We start from the raw sequence: 18,948 nt of genomic DNA, 5'->3' as shown, positions 1-18,948 counted from the left end.
AAACTCCTCAACGAAGTGCCTCAATTCCACTGAGTGGGGCTATTTAATAACTATAACTGCTGAGCTTGCAATTCTACTCTCGCTGCTACGTGTTGCGTCCGGTCCCGATTAGAGTTGCTGATGCGTCCGTTTTGTTATGCTGTTTCCTGATGGTCGTTGATTGTTGCTATGTGGGTTCAAAGTATTGATTATGCTTATTGGGCAGAATGCCCTTCGGTGTCCACCGTAATTCCTCCGGGGGGTAAAGAAAGGGCGTCCTCGACCTTCGTCTCAATTTTCGTCGGTTTATTCCGTTGTTCCAAGATACTCGTGGCTGGTTTCTTAGGGCTTCGAATCTTTATGACTACTTTCTTCCTACGGAGACAGATAAAGATCATGATTGTTATTGTAATTACCGTTGTTGTTGATAGTCCTCCTAGTAAGCTGAATATCCATATTTGGTGCGAATATTGCTTCAGTTTGACATTGTCTAGTTGTTTCCTGTTGATTAGAGTATGGTTGGTCAGAGTAGAGAGGTTGTGTTGTTCCTTTATATTCCAGTTAATCCTGAGGTTATGAAAAGCTCCTTGAAGATCTTTCATTTGGCCAATTACTTCTGTGGCCGTGAAAGTTTCGTTGGCTATTTTAATACTGCAATTATAAAATGTTATGAGTATGTTGCCAGTAAGCGTCCTGTTTTCCGGTCCACAATTTGACGTCATGTTAATTTAGTTTGCGTTGTTGACCAGTAGTTTGTTCTCCGACAATAGATTAATTTGTGTTTCCGTTGTCTGTTGTGCATTACAATGGCTTACGATTCCCATAACTATTGCATAAGTACAATTGTCTCTCAGCGGTTGTATGTCGGAATATCGTTGAACGAACTTCTCTGGGTTTATTGTAGTGAATATTTGATGATTTGATCTAACGATGTATTTTGGAACGTTAGCTATAACCTTGTTGTTAACGATCAAGGGTATTATTTCTATTATTTCTGATGATCTTTTATCCATTTCCGGAATTTCTAGTATGTATAAAAGTAGATCGTTTTTTATTACGATCTTAGGTATTGCGTAATTCAGCGCTTCTTCGGGGAATTCTAGTTCGAATCCTTGATTTTGTAATAGTGAGTCCAGAAAAAACACTTCTTTGAGTGTTAGTAACTTGTTGCTTGCCAATGAGATCCTTGCCCTTATGATTGTGTCCTGAATTTCTTCGAGGATGTCGTTGATGGTATCTATGTAGAGTATCAAGGTTAGTGCGTCGATTTCCTCCAAAATGATCTTGTTTGTTATGGATTGCTGTTCTATTAATTTGTTGATCGTAGAAGTCATGTCTTTGATTCTGTTGTTGATAACGTTGTTCACCTGGAACTGTCTGTTGTTTTCGTTGATTAATTTGTTCATCGTTGTGTTTAAAAGTCTCAGGTCATCTGCGTCGGGGTTGCCTGCTAACCACTTCCATGCGCTGCCGAGAGTATCCCATCGCTTAGCTCGCCTACTTTTAGTTGGTTTCAATTGGTAAAAATTGTTAGCTAATGTTCTACTTTTCTGTAAAACTAACTGTGTCATTGGAAGTTGTGTATCTGTTTGTCTAGCTACTTTACTGAATAAAAATACATTTGCTTCTAAATCTGTAAGGTTGATTGGATGAATAATTTTAGTTACTCCGGTTTGAATCCTACATTCTCTGTGTTTAACTAACAATACAGGATCGGAATTAAGGTCTTTGATTTCTAAGTGTTGTAGTCTAGTAAATGTCATACAAAAAGTTAAAGTAATAATGATAATTCCTGTTATTTTGAACATTTTTTTTTGTTATTTCAATCTTTTGATTTTATTCTTGTGCCTCTTGATATTCCTACTATTTTCAAATGTCCTATCAGTGACTTTTTGTGCGATAGTTTTCTTAGCTCTAGGTTCTAGTTTTTTCCTCAAATTGGGTTTAACGAATACTTCTTGATTTTCGTTTAGATCTGGAGGCTCTTATTTGAATTTGTTTTGTTTTTCTTGTCTTGCTTTTGCTTTATCTAAATTTTTTCTTACTTTCGTGAAGATCTCTTGGGCGTTGTTATCAATGTCCGGTCGGTTGGCGATGTTGTTCTGGTTGAATAAGACCTCATTAGGGGTGTAGCCAGTAGATGAATGAACACTAGAATTATAAAGGGAAACTGTTAGTTGAATTAAAGCGGGGGTATCTAAGTTAGGAAATTTGTGTTTGTTTGTATTTAGCGTTTCGATGATCGTCGAGTGGGTCTTCTCCACTTGTCAGTTACTCTCCGATGATGATGCGTATTTCAGGCAGGTTCCAATATTATCCAGGTATTCCCTTAACTGTATCGATCTGAAAGTAGTCTCATGATCTGTGATTATTTCTCTTGGATTACCAAATGTACAAAAGTATTGTGCCAGAGCGTTTTTAACATCTATGAGATTTTTCGTGTCCATTGGTATTAGCTGAGCATGTTTTGAAAAAGCGTCGACTAAGGAGAGGAAGTTACATTTGTCTATTGAGAATATGTCCATGTGTAATCTGTCAAGTGGTTTTTCAGTGATCGGTCGGGGAGAAATTTTAATATTGTAAGGTCTTCTGTCATATTTATGCATATTACAGATCGTACATGTTTTAACAATTGTCTTGATTTTTGCGTGCATACCCGGGAAAAAGTAGCTTCGTTTCAGTTGGTTTTCGTTTTCGGTTATCCCTCTGTGGGCGCGTTCGTGCTCTTTAGTGATAATCAAATTTTGTCTGTTCTCATTTGCTACATCTTCGACTCTATGTTGTGTAATTACGAAGTGTCCAGATTTTTCAAAATGTTGTTTGTAAACTTCTTGTATTGTGCCAATTAGGTTTTCGGGAGCCATAATAGCCGATTGTTTATTGTTATGATATCTTTTTAGCATGTCTGTAATTAATTCTTCATTGAATTCTTGTCTGCAAACAGTAACTCGATTGTAATTTGGGAAGGGGGATTCTGTGAGCTCCGTATCAAGGTTAGCAATTCTGAATATGATTTGGTTGTGGTAGTAGTTGATTGGTCGTTCTGTACAATGAATATAGTGGTCGTCTGAAATGTCTGCAGAGTGTACTGTTTCAGTGTCTGTTAAGTCATTGTTGTTGTCATTTGTTTCTGTCGGGGGATCGTTTTGTTCAGCGGCAGTCTCAAGATTCTCTGAATCTGATGTAGATATCTCAGAAATGTTTACGTTGACGGTTGTGTGGTTTTCTATTTTCCGACTAAGGGCGTCTGCGACAACATTCGTTTTTCCTTCCTTATATTGTACGTCATAATCAAAATTTTCTAAATCAAGCCTCCATCTTAAAATTTTTGAATTCTTTGTAGAGTTTTTAATAAACGTGAGGGGTTTGTGGTCAGTTATCAATGTAAATTTTTTTCCATACAGATACGCTCGATATTTGTCCACTGCCCACATAATTGCTAGTGCCTCTTTCTCTGTCGTAGAGTAGTTAACTTCTGTTTTGTTTAGAGTTCTACTGCCGAAAGCAATAGGTTTCTCTACGTTGTTCTGAATTTGCGATAATACCGCGCCCAACGCATAGTTACTGGCATCGGTTGTCAATATAAAAGGAAGATTGAAATCCGGATAGGTAAGAATCTGATCTGAAGTTAAAATCTGTTTAAGTTTTTCGAATCCTTTCTTATAGTCTTCGTCATGTATATTAATTTGCCCATCTTTCTTCAAATACCTCGTAAGAGGTTTAGCTAATTTAGCGTAGTCTCTTATGAAGCGTCTGTAGGTTCCAGTAAGCCCTAGAAATTGTTTGATTTCTTTTTGCGTAGCTGGAATTTTCCAATCAAGAATTTTTGTAATCTTTGTAGGGTCTGGCTTTATCCCTTGAGGTGTAATTACGTGTCCCAGGAACTCTGTTTCTCTTCTCAAAAACTCACATTTGTCGAGCTGTATTTTGAGATTGAATTCAGAGAGCCTTTTCAAAACTTTTCCAACATTTTCCAAATGATTTTTATGATTGTATCCGATGATAATGATATCATCTAAATACACATAGGATATTACACCAATAAAATCTTGTAAAATATTATTCATTGCACGCTGGAAAGTTGCAGGTGCATTTTTAAGACCGAAGGGCATTCTCGTAAATTCGAAATGGCCTTGGTCGGTAGAAAAAGCTGTTTTGGATTTATGTAGAGGATCCATCTCAATCTGATGGAACCCAGATTTTAGATCAAGTGTTGTGAAGTATTCAGACTTCCCCAACCTGTCTAAGATCTCCTCTATCTGAGGTATAGGGAACTTGTCGTCTATCGTTTTCTCGTTGAGTTTTCGATAGTCGATTACAACCCTAACTTTTCGTTTACCCGATGCGTCGGGTTTCTTAGGCACGACCCATATAGGGGAGGAATATGGACTCGTTGAGTGAGTTATAATTCCATTACGAAGCATTTCATTAATTTGTTCCTCAACATCTTTTTTAAAATGATGCGGGTACTTGTATGATTTGGAGTACGTCGGATTGTCGTCCTTTGTCGTTATTTGATGTTTAATAGCTGTTGTAGCAGTAAGTTTTTCGTCGGTTTTCAGTAACACTCCCTGGTTGTTCAAAATAGTTTTAATTAACTCTTGTTTTTCCAATGCGGACAGATGTTCCATTCTAATTAAGCTGGTTATTGTTTCCTCATCTAATTTGGATTTTATTTTAAGTGGTATAGGAGTGATAGTTTCAAAATTATTGACTTTTATTTTCAACTTTCCATCCATTACTGGTAAATCATCTCTGTGGGTGAGAATTCTTATGGTTGATTTATTATTTTGAGATCTGTAAAGACCTGGTTCTATTATCGCTGAATTATTAAGTTTTTGAAAATTTGGTACCAACCAATCACCATCTGTTGTTGTACTGATTTCGATGTGATGAGAGTTTAGTTTCGTCGTAGGGAAATATTTTTTGTAAGGTATACTAATGTTGCCAATTTCTAACTTCTCTTTATCATAGTCAATTTTGGCTTTAGTCTTTGCTAGAAATTGAGAGCCAATAATTCCGTCAAAAAAATCGTGAAACTTAAGCTCATAATATGTCTGAGTGGGAAGGTTATATCCAATAAGGTTCCCTTTTCCTTTCCTATTAATGTTGTGGTTTCCAGAAATGTTTTTAATTTTTGTGTTTTTGCTCGGTTTACAGTTTGTCAAAATGCTTGGGCGAATGATGTTTTTATTCGCACCTGTGTCAATTAAAAGTCTTATGATTTGATTGGTTTTACTATTCCGACTGGTAATGAAAGGTAAATAGTTTAAGTTGTGTTTTGGCGTCCTTGCACCCAACAAAAATTCAGATCAATGTTTTCTTCTTCGTTTTCAGAGTCCGATGATTTTTCATCATCTGTAACCTCATTGTTGTGTATTTGTCTTTTGTTAAGGGTAAGTTTGGTTCTGGTCGAACCCAGTTCCATAGGTTGAGGAGAGTCGGTATCGTGTTCTGGGGGTTCTGTTTTATTTTTTGTATTTAGTTGGTTTGATATTTTTCTATACGTGGAGGGATTTTTACTGTCATAATTATTGTTTTCTTTATACTCTTTTTTGGGGTGAAATTTGGATTGTTTGAAATTTTCCATGTTTGAAGCTGTGCTCTCTTTGCTTCTAAATTTGCACACAAAAGCGTAGGCCGCTTCCATATCTTCGGGGCATGCCGCCTGCGCATACCCAAAGTATGGCTCCTTTAGGCCCGCAAGAAAAGCTGCCAACGCATCCTCTTCTATAAATGCGTTGATCGCCTCCCAGTTGTCTTTATACTTTGGCCTCTGCTTGGCTAGAGATTTTATATTTTGGCATATCTCTTTGCATTTGTTGTAATATTTGTGTACTGACATATTATCAGTCATCTTGTTTTGCCAAAGTTGGCTTTTGTAGAATGTTAGTTCTTGACGGTCGCTCAAGGCGTTTGTCAAAATCTCTTTAACTTCGTTAAAATTCTGTGGGTTGCCTGCAAGGCAAATGATGTCTTTTGCCTTGCCCTCGATCTTATTGATTATAGCCGTTGTGAAAATTTGGTATTGGCAATCTGACACGAGGTCTTTAAAGACCAGGAGTGTATTTTCTGCTGTGGTCAGCCACGCAGAAAGTTGTTTCCGGCTCCCGTCAAAGCGTGGAATTGCTTTGATTGGGTCTGGAATTTTAAATAGGTTTTCTATATTTGCTGCTGGTGCGGGCGCAGGTGGTGCATTTCGACTCGCACTCGCGTTATTTTGTAGCAAAGTATTGAGTGTACTTTGTTGTTGGTTTTGTTTTTCTGTTAGCTCGCGCAGCATTACAGCCAAGCTGTTTATGTCTGCTGTTATTTGTTCCATCGTGTGGCTTTCCGTTTCGTTCGAATTGTCGATGGACAATGAAGTCAACAACGGAATAGTTATTTTTAAAGGTACGTGTGAGTACTCTTCTGAGCAGTCGGATGAGGTATCCTCTTCTGCTTCTGAATCCTGCTTAGTTAACTTGAGTAGTTCCCTTGCTTTCCGTAAGGCGGACCTACTTTTTGCCGATTGATCTCTTGGAAATTTAGGCATTCAACTAATGGATTTTGATATTGGTTCTATGGGCTCTATCTTGTAGTTTTCCCTATAGAATAGAAAAAGGCACACCTATCTTGTAGTATGTATCCTTTCTACCAAAGAAGCCTATCTTGTAGTACTTCTCCGGGACGTAAGTAACACTTTTTTTTTCAAATCTGTCAGATTTACTGCAGGCACCTATCTTGTAGTATGCCTTGCGAGTTCACTTGAGCGGGAATAAGCAAAGAAAAATGAAAATTACTTACGATTTTGAAGAAGGTTCCGGGCTGACGATGCTGGTGCTCCAGGTGTAGTGTGGCGGGGGATCCTCAACTCCTTAAACGACGGTTTTCTACGCAACCTTTGGTGCCGCGGATGCTTTCACTTTCAATAAGCACAAGGGGTCACAAATGTTCTTATATCCAGTAATCGCGGGATCACTTTGTGAATGGTTATTAGTCAGTCACTTTCCACTGTTCTTTTCCACACTTTCACTCAGCTGGTTCCCGAAGGCTGCGCCAATTATAGCAGTCGCGTTGCGAGTGGCTAAAAAAAAATATTTATTTTACCAAAAACTTACATCTAACTTGATTATTTCACTAAAAGTTACATTAATTATTCACGCGAAGTCACTGATCGACTGTACTCAACTAAACTCCTCAACGAAGTGCCTCAATTCCACTGAGTGGGGCTATTTAATAACTATAACTGCTGAGCTTGCAATTCTACTCTCGCTGCTACGTGTTGCGTCCGGTCCCGATTAGAGTTGCTGATGCGTCCGTTTTGTTATGCTGTTTCCTGATGGTCGTTGATTGTTGCTATGTGGGTTCAAAGTATTGATTATGCTTATTGGGCAGAATGCCCTTCGGTGTCCACCGTAATTATATATTTTATATTTCTAAACAACGGTGTAGTTATCGCCCTATAATGGAAAGGAAGTCAACTTAGGATTTACTACAAGCTCAACTTGAGTATGGTGAGAAGTCGATTTATTTGGCCGTAAACAAGTTCTACAACTGAACAATCGTGTCAAGATGGGCAAACGTAATAGGATCGCTCAGCAGTTGCTTCTGTATCCACGCACTCTGGACACATGGGGAACCCCGCATATCCGAACTTTGTCAGATAGAAGTTCATTTCATCATGGTGCATCCTGATCCGACCGGATACCACTGGAATGAATCGCTGTGTTCATCTACCCTTCGTAAAATTGGACCGTTACCGCTTCCGGTACATCGTATACTCCTTATGCTACGTTGCTTACGTTGCTCATGCCCGAATTGAAAGACGTTTTTAACAAGATTGACTACCAAATATTACTAGGTAAACTCTCTCGACTTGGAGATTGTTTCGTGGCTCAAGTCGTACCCTTCATAAAGAGCACTGCGAGGTTAAAACGCGTTTTCTAACGCGTCAGGGATTCTCCAAGAAAGCAACTTAGAACCACTGCTTTTCATATTATTTTTCAATGATGCCGCACTTTTATTTAAGAGCCAGTTCGCGGAGACCGCAACTAGGTCTTGTTTCGAGGTTCTCCGATTGGACTGAAACTTCCAGGGTTTGTTTATCTATATAATAGAATAATGTTTTGCATAATGTCAGATTTTTTAAAAAGGGGTAAGTGGGGTGAAAAAGCACGTCAAAAATTGATGTCCAAAAATTGCTAAAAACGTAAAATTGTTATAACTTTGTGTAAACTGAATCGATTGTCATGAAAATTGGCATGTTTATTCTACTCTACAAAAGCAACAAAATGAAAGCTTTTGGAAGTTGCTATCGAGAATACATGATGAGATATTCGCATTTTTCTAAATAAAATAAGGTGATCTTCACAACAGTTTTTCTCTTGCCAACAAATCTAGGATTAAAATCCAAATGAAACGTTTTGTAGTTCAATTTAAGAGCTTTCATTAGATATATTCAAAAAATGCGCCGCTATAAAGATGTCTGAGAAAATCCATTATTTTCTAAAATATGTTATTGACCATTGCATTTTTTAATATATCTAATGAAAGCTCTTGAGTTGCACTACAAAACGTATTATTTGGATTTTAATCCTAAATCTGTTGGCAAGAGACAAAATGTTGTGAAAATCACCTTATTTATTTTAGAAAAATGCGAATATTTCCCCATCCCTATGGGGACCCAGGTGATCCTGGTCCTGGACCGGGAAATAAAATTGATAATGTGTTTACTGGACGAAGCTTCCCAGCTTGGGGAGATCCGAGTGGGGACTACGGACAAATGCGAGTACTCCGACTAGAAGGTGTAGACAAGAACCTACCGAAACGACCCTTTGAAATACGTAAAGCCGTCGAAGCCCATCTCGGCATTCGCATCAAGGATGCCAGACCAGAAGGAAATGGAATTTCTTATATTATCAAATTGAGGAACCAACAGCACGTACAGAAACTTCCGGACGGAACCAAAATTAAAATTGCTGATCACCCTACCAAAAACCAATGTCGTTGTGTTGTTTACTGCCCAGAGTCGACGGTGTACTCAAATGAGGAATTGCTTAGTGAGCTGGAAGTCCAAGAAATCATTGAACTTAGAAGGATTACGCGAAAGGAGGGGACAGAAATCGTTTCTACTCCAACAGTAATACTAACAATTGACGGAACCGTGATTCCAGAGAGCGTTAATTTCGGATGGATTAGAGTGCGCACTCGTCCCTATTATCCAACACCGATGTTGTGCTACGGTTGCTTTAATTATGGACATCCCCGAAAACCATGTGGAGCTAAGAACGTGGTATGCGGTGTTTGCTGTGGGAATCATGCAAATACCCCTGAAATGCCATGCCTGGAAAAGCCGTACTGCAAGAACTGTCAGAGCGATTCCCATCCTGTTGCCAGTAAAAAGTGCCCGATATACATGAAGAAAGTAGAAATCCAACACATAATGGTAGACCATGGCATGGGATATGCAGCAGCTCGGAGGATTTTGTTACCGATCGCTTTCAAGTCGATCGGCCCAATTAAGGATTTGTTTAGTTTGTAGTATGTAAGTTGTAAATATTTGTTTAGTTTGTGGTTGGCTCGTTATTATTGTACTTAGCTGTTAAATTATTTTATTTTCTAAATATTGTATTTTTTGTTTAACATAGATTTAAGCCTTACTAAAACTTACTAACCGAAACAAATAAAATTACCCGTTAATTAGGCGTCGACAATTTGCGAAAAAAAAGAATGTATTGTTGACGTCTGCAAGTCCGTGGATTCCCCGCCGGTTGACAATCTGGGAACAAATGAGGCCTTTGGAGCCCACCCCGGAACGTGCAGACCAGACGTTGGGGCCTTAGACGTGGTTCCCAAGAGACCATTAGTTATCCCAGAAAGCGGCCACAACTTGCAGGCGTTTACAAAAATAAAAACAAAGATGTACCGGAAAAACCGCAACGGCAAAAGACGGCAAAATAGTCCGCACTAAAAGTATTTAAACCGATAAAAAACCGCTAACTAAAAACAACCCTGACACAACGCCACCCAGGTGTAGGATGAATAGGTTTTCAAGAAAATATGTCATCAAGATCGCTGCATCCGGGTAAAGGAAAAGAGAGAGAGAGAGAGAGAGAGAGAGAGGGAGATCGAGGACTGGGAGAAGGTCGATAGTAGGAGACAGACGTTGGAGAAGACCATTAGAGCTTAACCCGTCAGAGCTAAAACGCGTACGTGAAATTTGAAGGCGAAAATTAAAAGTGGCACTAGAAGTGATAGCCAGGAGAAGAAAGTTGCGCTTTATCTGCAGTGGAAGACAATAGCGCCAGCTGTGTTCGAGTGAACCAGATCGCCTCGTGGAGCGCGGCAGACCCTGGACACTTTCGGGACGGGACAGCTCATACACCCTGGTGGAAGCCGCCCTTAACCCCGCTCGGTGCTAAGGAATCCGGACCAGGGGTACGTCGTGTAATCGAGCCAGTTCGACAAGACAGCGAAGCCCGCAACGTCCCCAGAAGGGAAATGGCGTGGTATCAGTGAAACGTGGGGTCATCAAAAACCACACTGGTTGACCGTTAGGCGGTCGAGGTACGTACCCTCTCTCCCTCCCTCCTGCATGTCATCGATGGGCCCCAACGCGTCATCGTGATCGGTACCGCAACATGAACGTTAAATTCGGAATAAAGAAGTAAAATGAATCCAAATCTTTACATTAAAATTAGAGCCAATCCTTTTTCCGCTAGTCTTTCGTTGGTCCGCTTTGCCTGATTGAGATCGGTTTCTATTGCAATAGTACTGAGTCCCCCCCCAAACACGCTACGACCCTGAGAACGTAAGGGTGAGTCAGCTGGGCAGTGTGAGGCAACTCACCACTTACAATTTATGATAGTAACCACTGCAGGAAATCCGCTGCTGCCGTTGTTGCTGAAGGGAACGATGCCCGATTCGCCGATCTCAACGCCAAATTTTACAAACTTCTTGTCGAAACCGGTAAAAAAGATCAAAAACTAGAGCAGATGGAACGGGAAATGGAAATACGGAACCAACAGATCGATGAGCTGTTTGAAGCCTTGAAAAATAAAGAACATGCATCACACAGGACAGCATCCCAACGGAAACCCTCAAACCGATTGGTGCAACCAAAAAGTTTATGAGCAGCAGTGAATCCCCAAAGAATGATCGGAAATCTCGGTCTCCCCAGAATCAAAAAGAATCTAGCAAAGAAGAACGTCGAAGCCATGGTTCCCCCAGGCGAGCCCGGCATGCCAAGCAGAAGTCTAGTCACGATCGAACAGATAATAGCAAACACAGAAGCTACAAGGATTCTTCTCAACAGGGAGGAAAAAACACACTGAAAATAAGGATATGTATAACAAAAACCACGAAACACTTGACAACAACAGCTCTTATGTTATTTCCGACAACGAAACCAATGAAAAAGAAAACGATATGAACATTTCATCGGATGAGCATTGCGCCAATCCGATGGAAGAACAGCCATAAACAACTGACCTGCACCGTCCTCTCTTGTCAAATTATCACGATAAAAAGACAAGTATAACGACATCAATGTCTTCCACAGAAAACTACTACGATAGTCACACACAGCAAAGTAGAGAGGAAAACGATCATACCACAGATACTGACAGGAAATACCAAAAATCAACTAGCACCGAAACAACTGCCTCGGGCAGCCGGGACCCTACAGGTGTAAAAGTCTTGATAGTTTACGAGTGGATAAGCGAGACGGACAAGCGGGTCTTCCCGTCTACTTCGCAGGACAATGTGGTATGCAAGAATTTCGATAATCAACCAAAAAATCTGGCCTCTCCTGATGCGGTAGTTATTAACCCATCGAAACCAGGAAACACCTCTCGGCACCTGGTAGCAAACTTCACCTTCGATAAAACCGCCCCAGCCAACCTCCGCAGATCAGATCGACTAGCCAAGCGGAATATCATACCATCGGATGAGAATACGACCTATGGAGAGCGAATCTTGGCGACAACACACCGTCCGTACCTGGCCATTCCCACGCGTCGTCATTTTTCCCTGCGGTTTTAGCACCTCTGCCGACCTCTGAGGGATTCGCAAAATACTTCTATCAATGGAGCTCTGGCAGGGATCGCTATTTCACCAAAGAAAACCGCCAGGCAAACTTATTCGGCGTCTAACTCAAGCACATCCGGAAGTTGCATACTGGAGAACCCTTCGTTGAACCGTTCATCCGCTATTAACTTCCAAAGAAACCTATATTGGCACGTAGGAGAATCGCCCAGAATTGCATTACTGACTTACCTATGCGATCGATCACTGAAGACTGACTGGAGTACGACGATACGAACCTGGTGAATCTAGACGACGCTGACGAAGCCAACACGATCACTCATGGCTCGTGTTGATTCGTTATCCATCCGTAGCATTCGTGGAAGAGTGTGTTGCGACTTACGAGATGCATGACTCAGGGCTGGAAATAGAGCAATACGGTATATTGTTCCAGGGGTGTACTCAACCCCCACATCTTCCCTTTTCTCACAAGGTTTAAGGAAAAGAAAGAAAGAAAAAGAAACATTGGAGGTAAACTAATAATAAGCTTCATATATAATTTTCTTTACATCTATGCCTTTGGCAATTTAACAGTTTACCACACGAATAAAATCCTGGAGATAACGCGGGGCTCTTCTGTCTCTACAAACTCTTTGAGATGGATTTTCGACGTTTTCATCCTGCCGGAGTGGTTCACTGGTAGCTGTTTCGTCACGCCATTCGAAAACCTGCTTCGTTTGAGAGACATGGCGTCTTATGGTACGTCCCTCACTATCCCCGAGAACCAAACTTCCATTTTTCTCCACCATAACCGTATAACGCTGTGTACCAAACCTTGAGTCTCCTTTGGCCCGGGACATCCGTTCTACTATCACAGTATCACCTGGTTTCTACTTGCACTTCCGAGTGCCGCGACGGGAGTCCTCGCGTTCTTTAGCTTTTTGTTTCATATTCCGGTCTCTTTCGATGAGCGCACTGTCGTCGTAATCCGGCATCTTCCGATCTAATAGTGGCAGCCCTCGTTTAATCCACCTCCCGCGCATGATTTCTTCAGGAGGGACTTTCGTCATAGTATGTGAAGCGGCATAATGTGCCTTAATGGCAACTTGTAGCTCAGTATTATACCACGACCCGTTAGCGGTTGCTATGGCCATGGATTTGTTGATGATCTTCATACAGCATTCAGCCAAACCGTTCTGCTGGGGGAAGTGTGGGGTCGAAAAAACTGTTTTGATGCCTCGTTCATGGCAGAATTGTCTATAATCATCCCCGTTGAACGGAGGTCCGTTATCGCTCTTTATGCATTCCGGAAAACCTTCCCTTTCAAAAATGTCATTAAGGATTTTTTCTGTTTGCTCGAAACTCGTAGAGCTCACAGGACGCGCTATTATGTATCGTGAGCGGTAATCGACAATTACTAGAATGTAAATCCCACCAAACTTGGCGTAAGGTCCGTTATAATCAAGTGCGATGCTTTCCCAAGCAGTTTTTGGGATTACGCTCCGTATCATTGGAGTGTGTCTTTCTGGTCGACCAGTTACAGCACAGGACTGACATGCCTTGACCCACTTTACTGCGTCTCCTGACATACCTGGCCACCATACACGCTCTCGCAAAATGGACTTCAACTTTGCAGCTAGTGGATGTCCTTCGTGTGCTATTTTCAGAGCTTTTTCTTGTAGAGATGCGGGAATTACAGCACGACCTCCTTTTAAGAGTATTCCGTTTTGAACACAAAGTTCATCCTTCACCGAAAAACATCGATTGAGCTGTTTCGTCCAATTACTACACTCCAGAGCATTTAATACTTTTAGTAGCGTTTCATTCTTCTGAATGGATTCACGGATTTCTTCTTCCGTCAAAAATTTAACGCTGTTCACCTCCAAACTGGCAATCTCCCACTGGTTTGAATCTTCATCAAACGGCTGATCATTTCCCTTGTCAAGACGGGACGATGGATCAGCAATGTTTTCCCTTCCACAAATAAACTCCACATCGTAGCTATATGGACTTAACCTCAGCGCCCAGCCGTCTGCTCTAGTTAGGGCTCTTTTGGAGTTTTCCCGTGATCTGTTGAGGATAAAACTGACTCCTCTGGCATCCGTTCGTAAGATGAAATGTCGTCCAAGTAGGAAAAATGAAAAATATTCAACCGCCCATCCCAACCCCCAACAGCACCCAGAGCTTCTCTCTGGTTTTGGGCGTACTTTTTCTCTGTAGCGGACAAAGCAAAACAGAAGCAAAACTAATGATTCTCCGTGTTCCTTCTCGACTTTCTTGAGTTAATACCGCCCCTAACGCAACTGGAGAAGCATCTGTATAGAGCACGGTTTTATCATTCTCAGAAAAATACCCCAAGGCATTAGTGGAGCTAGCTATTTTTCTTTTAGTCTCTTCAAACGCCTTGGCCTGCTCTGGGCCCCATTTCCATGTATACGAAGTGGCTACTTTCCATAAAGCACTTGTCAAATCAGCAAAGTTCTTGATATAAGAATTTACAAAGGACGCCAATCCAAGAAAACTTCGGAGTTCAGATACGGTGGACGGTTCCCTGAAGTTTTGAATGCTGGAAACTTTGCTGTCGTCCACATGAAAGCCGTCCTTGTCCAACTCATGACCGAGGAACTTTATTCGCTCGCGATCAAATTTACATTTCTCTGTATTTAATGTTAGATTGCTCGCTCTAAGCGCTTGGAGCACCTGAGCAACCGTTTTTCTTAGCTTTTCCAAAGTTTCTACGAATATCAAAAGGTAGTCAATTCTCTTGATTCTTGGCTTAGCTCTAAATGATAATATGCACTGGTTAAATCTAGTTTAGTGAAATACTGCGCTCCGTGCAGTTTGGTCTTCATCTCGTTCAGCAATGGGAGCCGGAAGTACTCTCTTTTAATAGCCCTGTTCGGTGCTCGCATATTAACCACCAGTCTAAAGCCATGTTTTCCTTTTGGGACGGCCGACATACCGCTTATCCATCTCGGCGCAGTCAATACCTTCTCTATAATACCTATGTCACAAAAGATAAAAAAAAAGATATGTCGCAGTGATAAAATACCCCACACGGAGAAAAAAAAAATACCTTTAGCTTCCATTTCTCCGAGTCGAATTTTAGCTGCCTCCCTCTGAGACATTGAAATAAGCATTGCGTACTGCATACTGATTTATCAATGCTGAAATGAACTTTTACGCCAGGAACTTTCGGGAAAATATGATTGTCTTCAGGTTGCTCGGAGCAATTGACTGCCTCTCCGATTAGTAACAACTTCAAATCACTGGAAGTGTCACGACCGAGTAATGATCTTCTACCTTTGGGTATCACCAAAAATTTCGTACGGATACTGGGCTTATTTTGTCCTTTGACTTCTATTCTTGCCCAAAATACTTTTGTAACAGATATTGGCTGGTCGGCGGCGTATGCCCTGAGATTTGGAGAAACCGTACACTTATCAAACTCTACCTGTACAGAGCCATTCCAAATTTTCTTCTCCAAATTTTCCCAATCTTTACCTCCAATCACGTTCGCGTCTGCGCCTGAATCTATCAAAAACAATATGGGTTCTGAAGAGCCCACGCTACAGTTCACCAAAGCATCTGAAAGAGACAGCGGCCTTCTCTACAACTCTTGCATAGAATGCTATGGCAGACTCGTTGGGTTCCTGTTTGAAACGAATAAACTCCTCATGCTCTGCGGTTGTGTCAACCAAGGAACGCAAATATGAGCTAACGTTCTGTGTCAAGGTTAGATAGCATTGCGGGTCGTCAAAATTAGGACAGAGTTTTGCGGCAGAGATCAAGCCGTGTAGCTGATCACCCATGTGAAAATACAGCAGTCTGTCATGCGTGCCATTACTGATTTTATTCAAGTCCGTAGCAATTTCGAAGTTCGATTTGAAACGACACCATTCCGTCCATAACTTGCAAGTAGGTATGCCCGCCGGAAAGGAGCGAATATCGCAACGGATTCCCCCAAGACAATCTGACTTCGATTGAGAGGGAGCACTAACCTCCAGATTGTTTGGAACCTGTGGGGGAGCGAGCCATGGAAGAATCGGAAACCATCAGGCATGGGGAAGCCGGAAACGACGCGGGATCGATGTACTTAACGCCACACAGGAGATGGATTTAGTTCTCCTTAACAGTGGAATCCCTACATACATCCAGGGACGAAAAGAGTCGGCAATAGACATGAGTTTCGCTAGTCTCAGTTTACTACCCCGGTTGCTCTGGCAAACTCACGATGACCCCATGGGTAGCGACCACTACCCTGTAATAATTCGCTCCAACGATATTCCAGTTACTACCACTAGACGACCGCGCTGGATGTATGACCAAGCCGACTGGCAAAAATATCAACAAAACAACAATACGTTTATAGAAGGCTTTCAGAGCGATTCGACTACGCTAAACATGGGCTTGTTCACTGAAGGTATCATTGATGCGGCTACAGCTTTAATTCCCAGAACTAGTTCTCCCCCAGGGAGGAAAGCACTTCAATGGTGGCCACCAGATGTTAAAGCAGCGGTTAAAGCAAGGCGAAAAGCCCTGCGGGCTAATAAACGGCTGCCTGTAGATCACCCGGAGAAGGAAAAAGTAGCGGACGCATTTCGGAAACAGAGAAATGAATGCAAGCGTATTATCCGTGATGCAAAAACTGCCAGTTGGCAAGAGTTTATTGATGGAGTCAGTAGTGAAAACACATCGGTGGAAATCTGGAGGAGGGTTAATGCAATTGCTGGGAAACGTAAATACTCAGGCATAGCCTTAGAAACTGGAAACAGGAGAGTAACGGACCCAGCTATAGTCGCCGATACACTCGGAGAGTACTTCCATGGTCTATCATCCTTAAACGGATATACAACCGAATTCATCAAATCCGCATTTAAATCAGCTTTTCCAGCCAAGCGAGCACTAGCAGTATCTAAAGGAAAATCAGCCGGGCCCGATGACGTCGGTTATCCATTGCTTAACAACCTAACTATCAGTGGTAAAGTAAAGCTTTTAGCAATCATAAACAAAATCTGGACCGAACATAGTTTCCCCCCTGAATGGAACCACAGCCTTATGGTCCCAATCAAGAAACCAAACAAGAATGGACGATCTCCAGAGGACTACCGTCCTATTTCACTAACATGCTGTGCATCGAAGGTGATGGAAAGGATGGTGAATCGACGTTTAACCCAGCATCTCTATTACAACAAACTTCTAGATCCACGACAGCACGCATTCCGCCCAGGTGGTGGTACCATCACCTACTTCGGTACTCTTAGCCAGGCATTAGACGAGGCAAAAAAAGGAAACTTACATGTTGAGATTGCTGCGCTGGATATCACAAAGGCATATAATCGTGCTTGGATGCCGGCTGTGCTACAACAATAAATCAACTGGGGCATAACCGGGAACATGCTACACTTTATCAAGGGATTCCTGAGCCTACGATCCTTCCAGGTAATAAATGGAAATCAAAAATCCCGGGCTTTTTTTGAAGAAACGGGTGTCCCCCAAGGGTCAGTACTGGCGGTGACTCTCTTTTTAATAAAAATGAATAGCGTATTCGACAGCCTTCCGAAAGGAATAAGAATATTCGTCTATGCCGACGGTATCGTATTGATGGTGGTTGGAAAAACAGTAAAGGCTCTTAGACGTAAGCTTGCGCAAGCTGCATCCTGGGTGGCAAGCTGGGCCTCCTCGACTGGTTTCCAACTCTCTGCAGCAAAAAGCGAATATATGCATATTTGCAACTCGAACCACAGGATTTTGGATAATCCCATCATAATTGATGGTGTTGCGATTCCAAGGCGCAAAACAATGAAAATCTTGGGAATCACCATTGATCGTCATCTCACCTTCACCCCACACTGCGATAAGATTGAGGAGGACTGCCGCAGCAGAATCAACCTTATCAAGGCCCTTTCTGGACGGCATACAAACACAAATCGAGCGACAAGACTTAACGTGGCCAACATGGTTATAAACTCCCGTTTAACATATGGATTGCAACTCACAATAACTGGTGTGCAAACCCTCGTGAAAAAGCTCGGCCCAACATACCGGCAAGCTATTCGCATTACAGCCGGACTTTTACCGTCTACTCCTGTTAATTCAGTATGCGTCGAAAGTGGAATGCTTTCTTTCCATCATTATATTGTCAAAGCGATTTGCCACCGGGCGATTAGCTTTTTCGCTAAAACTTATGGACCGGAAATGGAGGGGTTCCAAGGACACGACCAACCATGAGCTCCCGCCGGTAGTTGAAGTCCACTGGTGCGGAACCAGAGGTTGGAACCAGCCCAAGATACTCATAGACCCATAGTTTGTTATTTGTAAGTTTGAGAGATGACTCGTTTGTATGACACTAGTTATGTTCAAATAAGTCGTGTAGTACTTGAGATAATAGACTTTCGTTGTTTTACAAATTAAAACATAACGGTTGCTTAAGTTCGATTACAATCAAATGAAAAGGGAACGTATGGGGGAGCCAAACTTTGAAACCACGTGTTCAATCGTAGTTCATCAGTTAACCCTTAACTAGCCCGTTCATTCGACATCAATATTGTTCAAATCGGTTGTGTAGTTTCTAAGATAATGAAGTTTAGTGATTTTCACATTTCGATACATTACAGACGAAGTTACATTCCGATTACAGCAAAATTCAACAGGGTGTTATGAGGCAGCTAGACCTTTCGTTTGATACTAATTCTGTGGAAATCGGGTCAACCATCTCTGAGAAAAGTGAGTGAGTCCAAGTAGTCTTCGGAATATGTTTTTTTCATAGCTGGATTTCACATTTTTAAACATAACAGGAAAAGTAATAATCCATTCGCAAAAAAAATCATTAGGGTCTTATGGGGCAACAAGACTTTCCATATGACACTGATTTTATGAAAATCGGTCCAGCCATCTCTGAGAAAAATGAGTGAGATTAAACATTCTCCAGAACACGTTTCTTTCTGTAACTTCTGAACCATA

At 41.6% G+C, this 18,948-nt stretch overlaps 1 protein-coding gene across 2 annotated transcripts in view; it reads left to right on the top strand.

Moving 5' to 3' along the window:
• Nucleotides 1–18,948, top strand: part of LOC129729406 (lachesin) — a 533,943-nt gene that overhangs the window by 489,482 nt on the left and 25,513 nt on the right. The window lies entirely within an intron of this gene.

This window comes from Wyeomyia smithii, chromosome 3 (assembly GCF_029784165.1).
Source record: "Wyeomyia smithii strain HCP4-BCI-WySm-NY-G18 chromosome 3, ASM2978416v1, whole genome shotgun sequence".
In the NCBI taxonomy this organism is placed as follows: Eukaryota; Metazoa; Arthropoda; class Insecta; order Diptera; family Culicidae; genus Wyeomyia; species Wyeomyia smithii.
The sequence above is the reverse complement of the archived record's forward strand: the minus strand, read 5'-3'. Positions and strand labels throughout refer to the sequence as shown.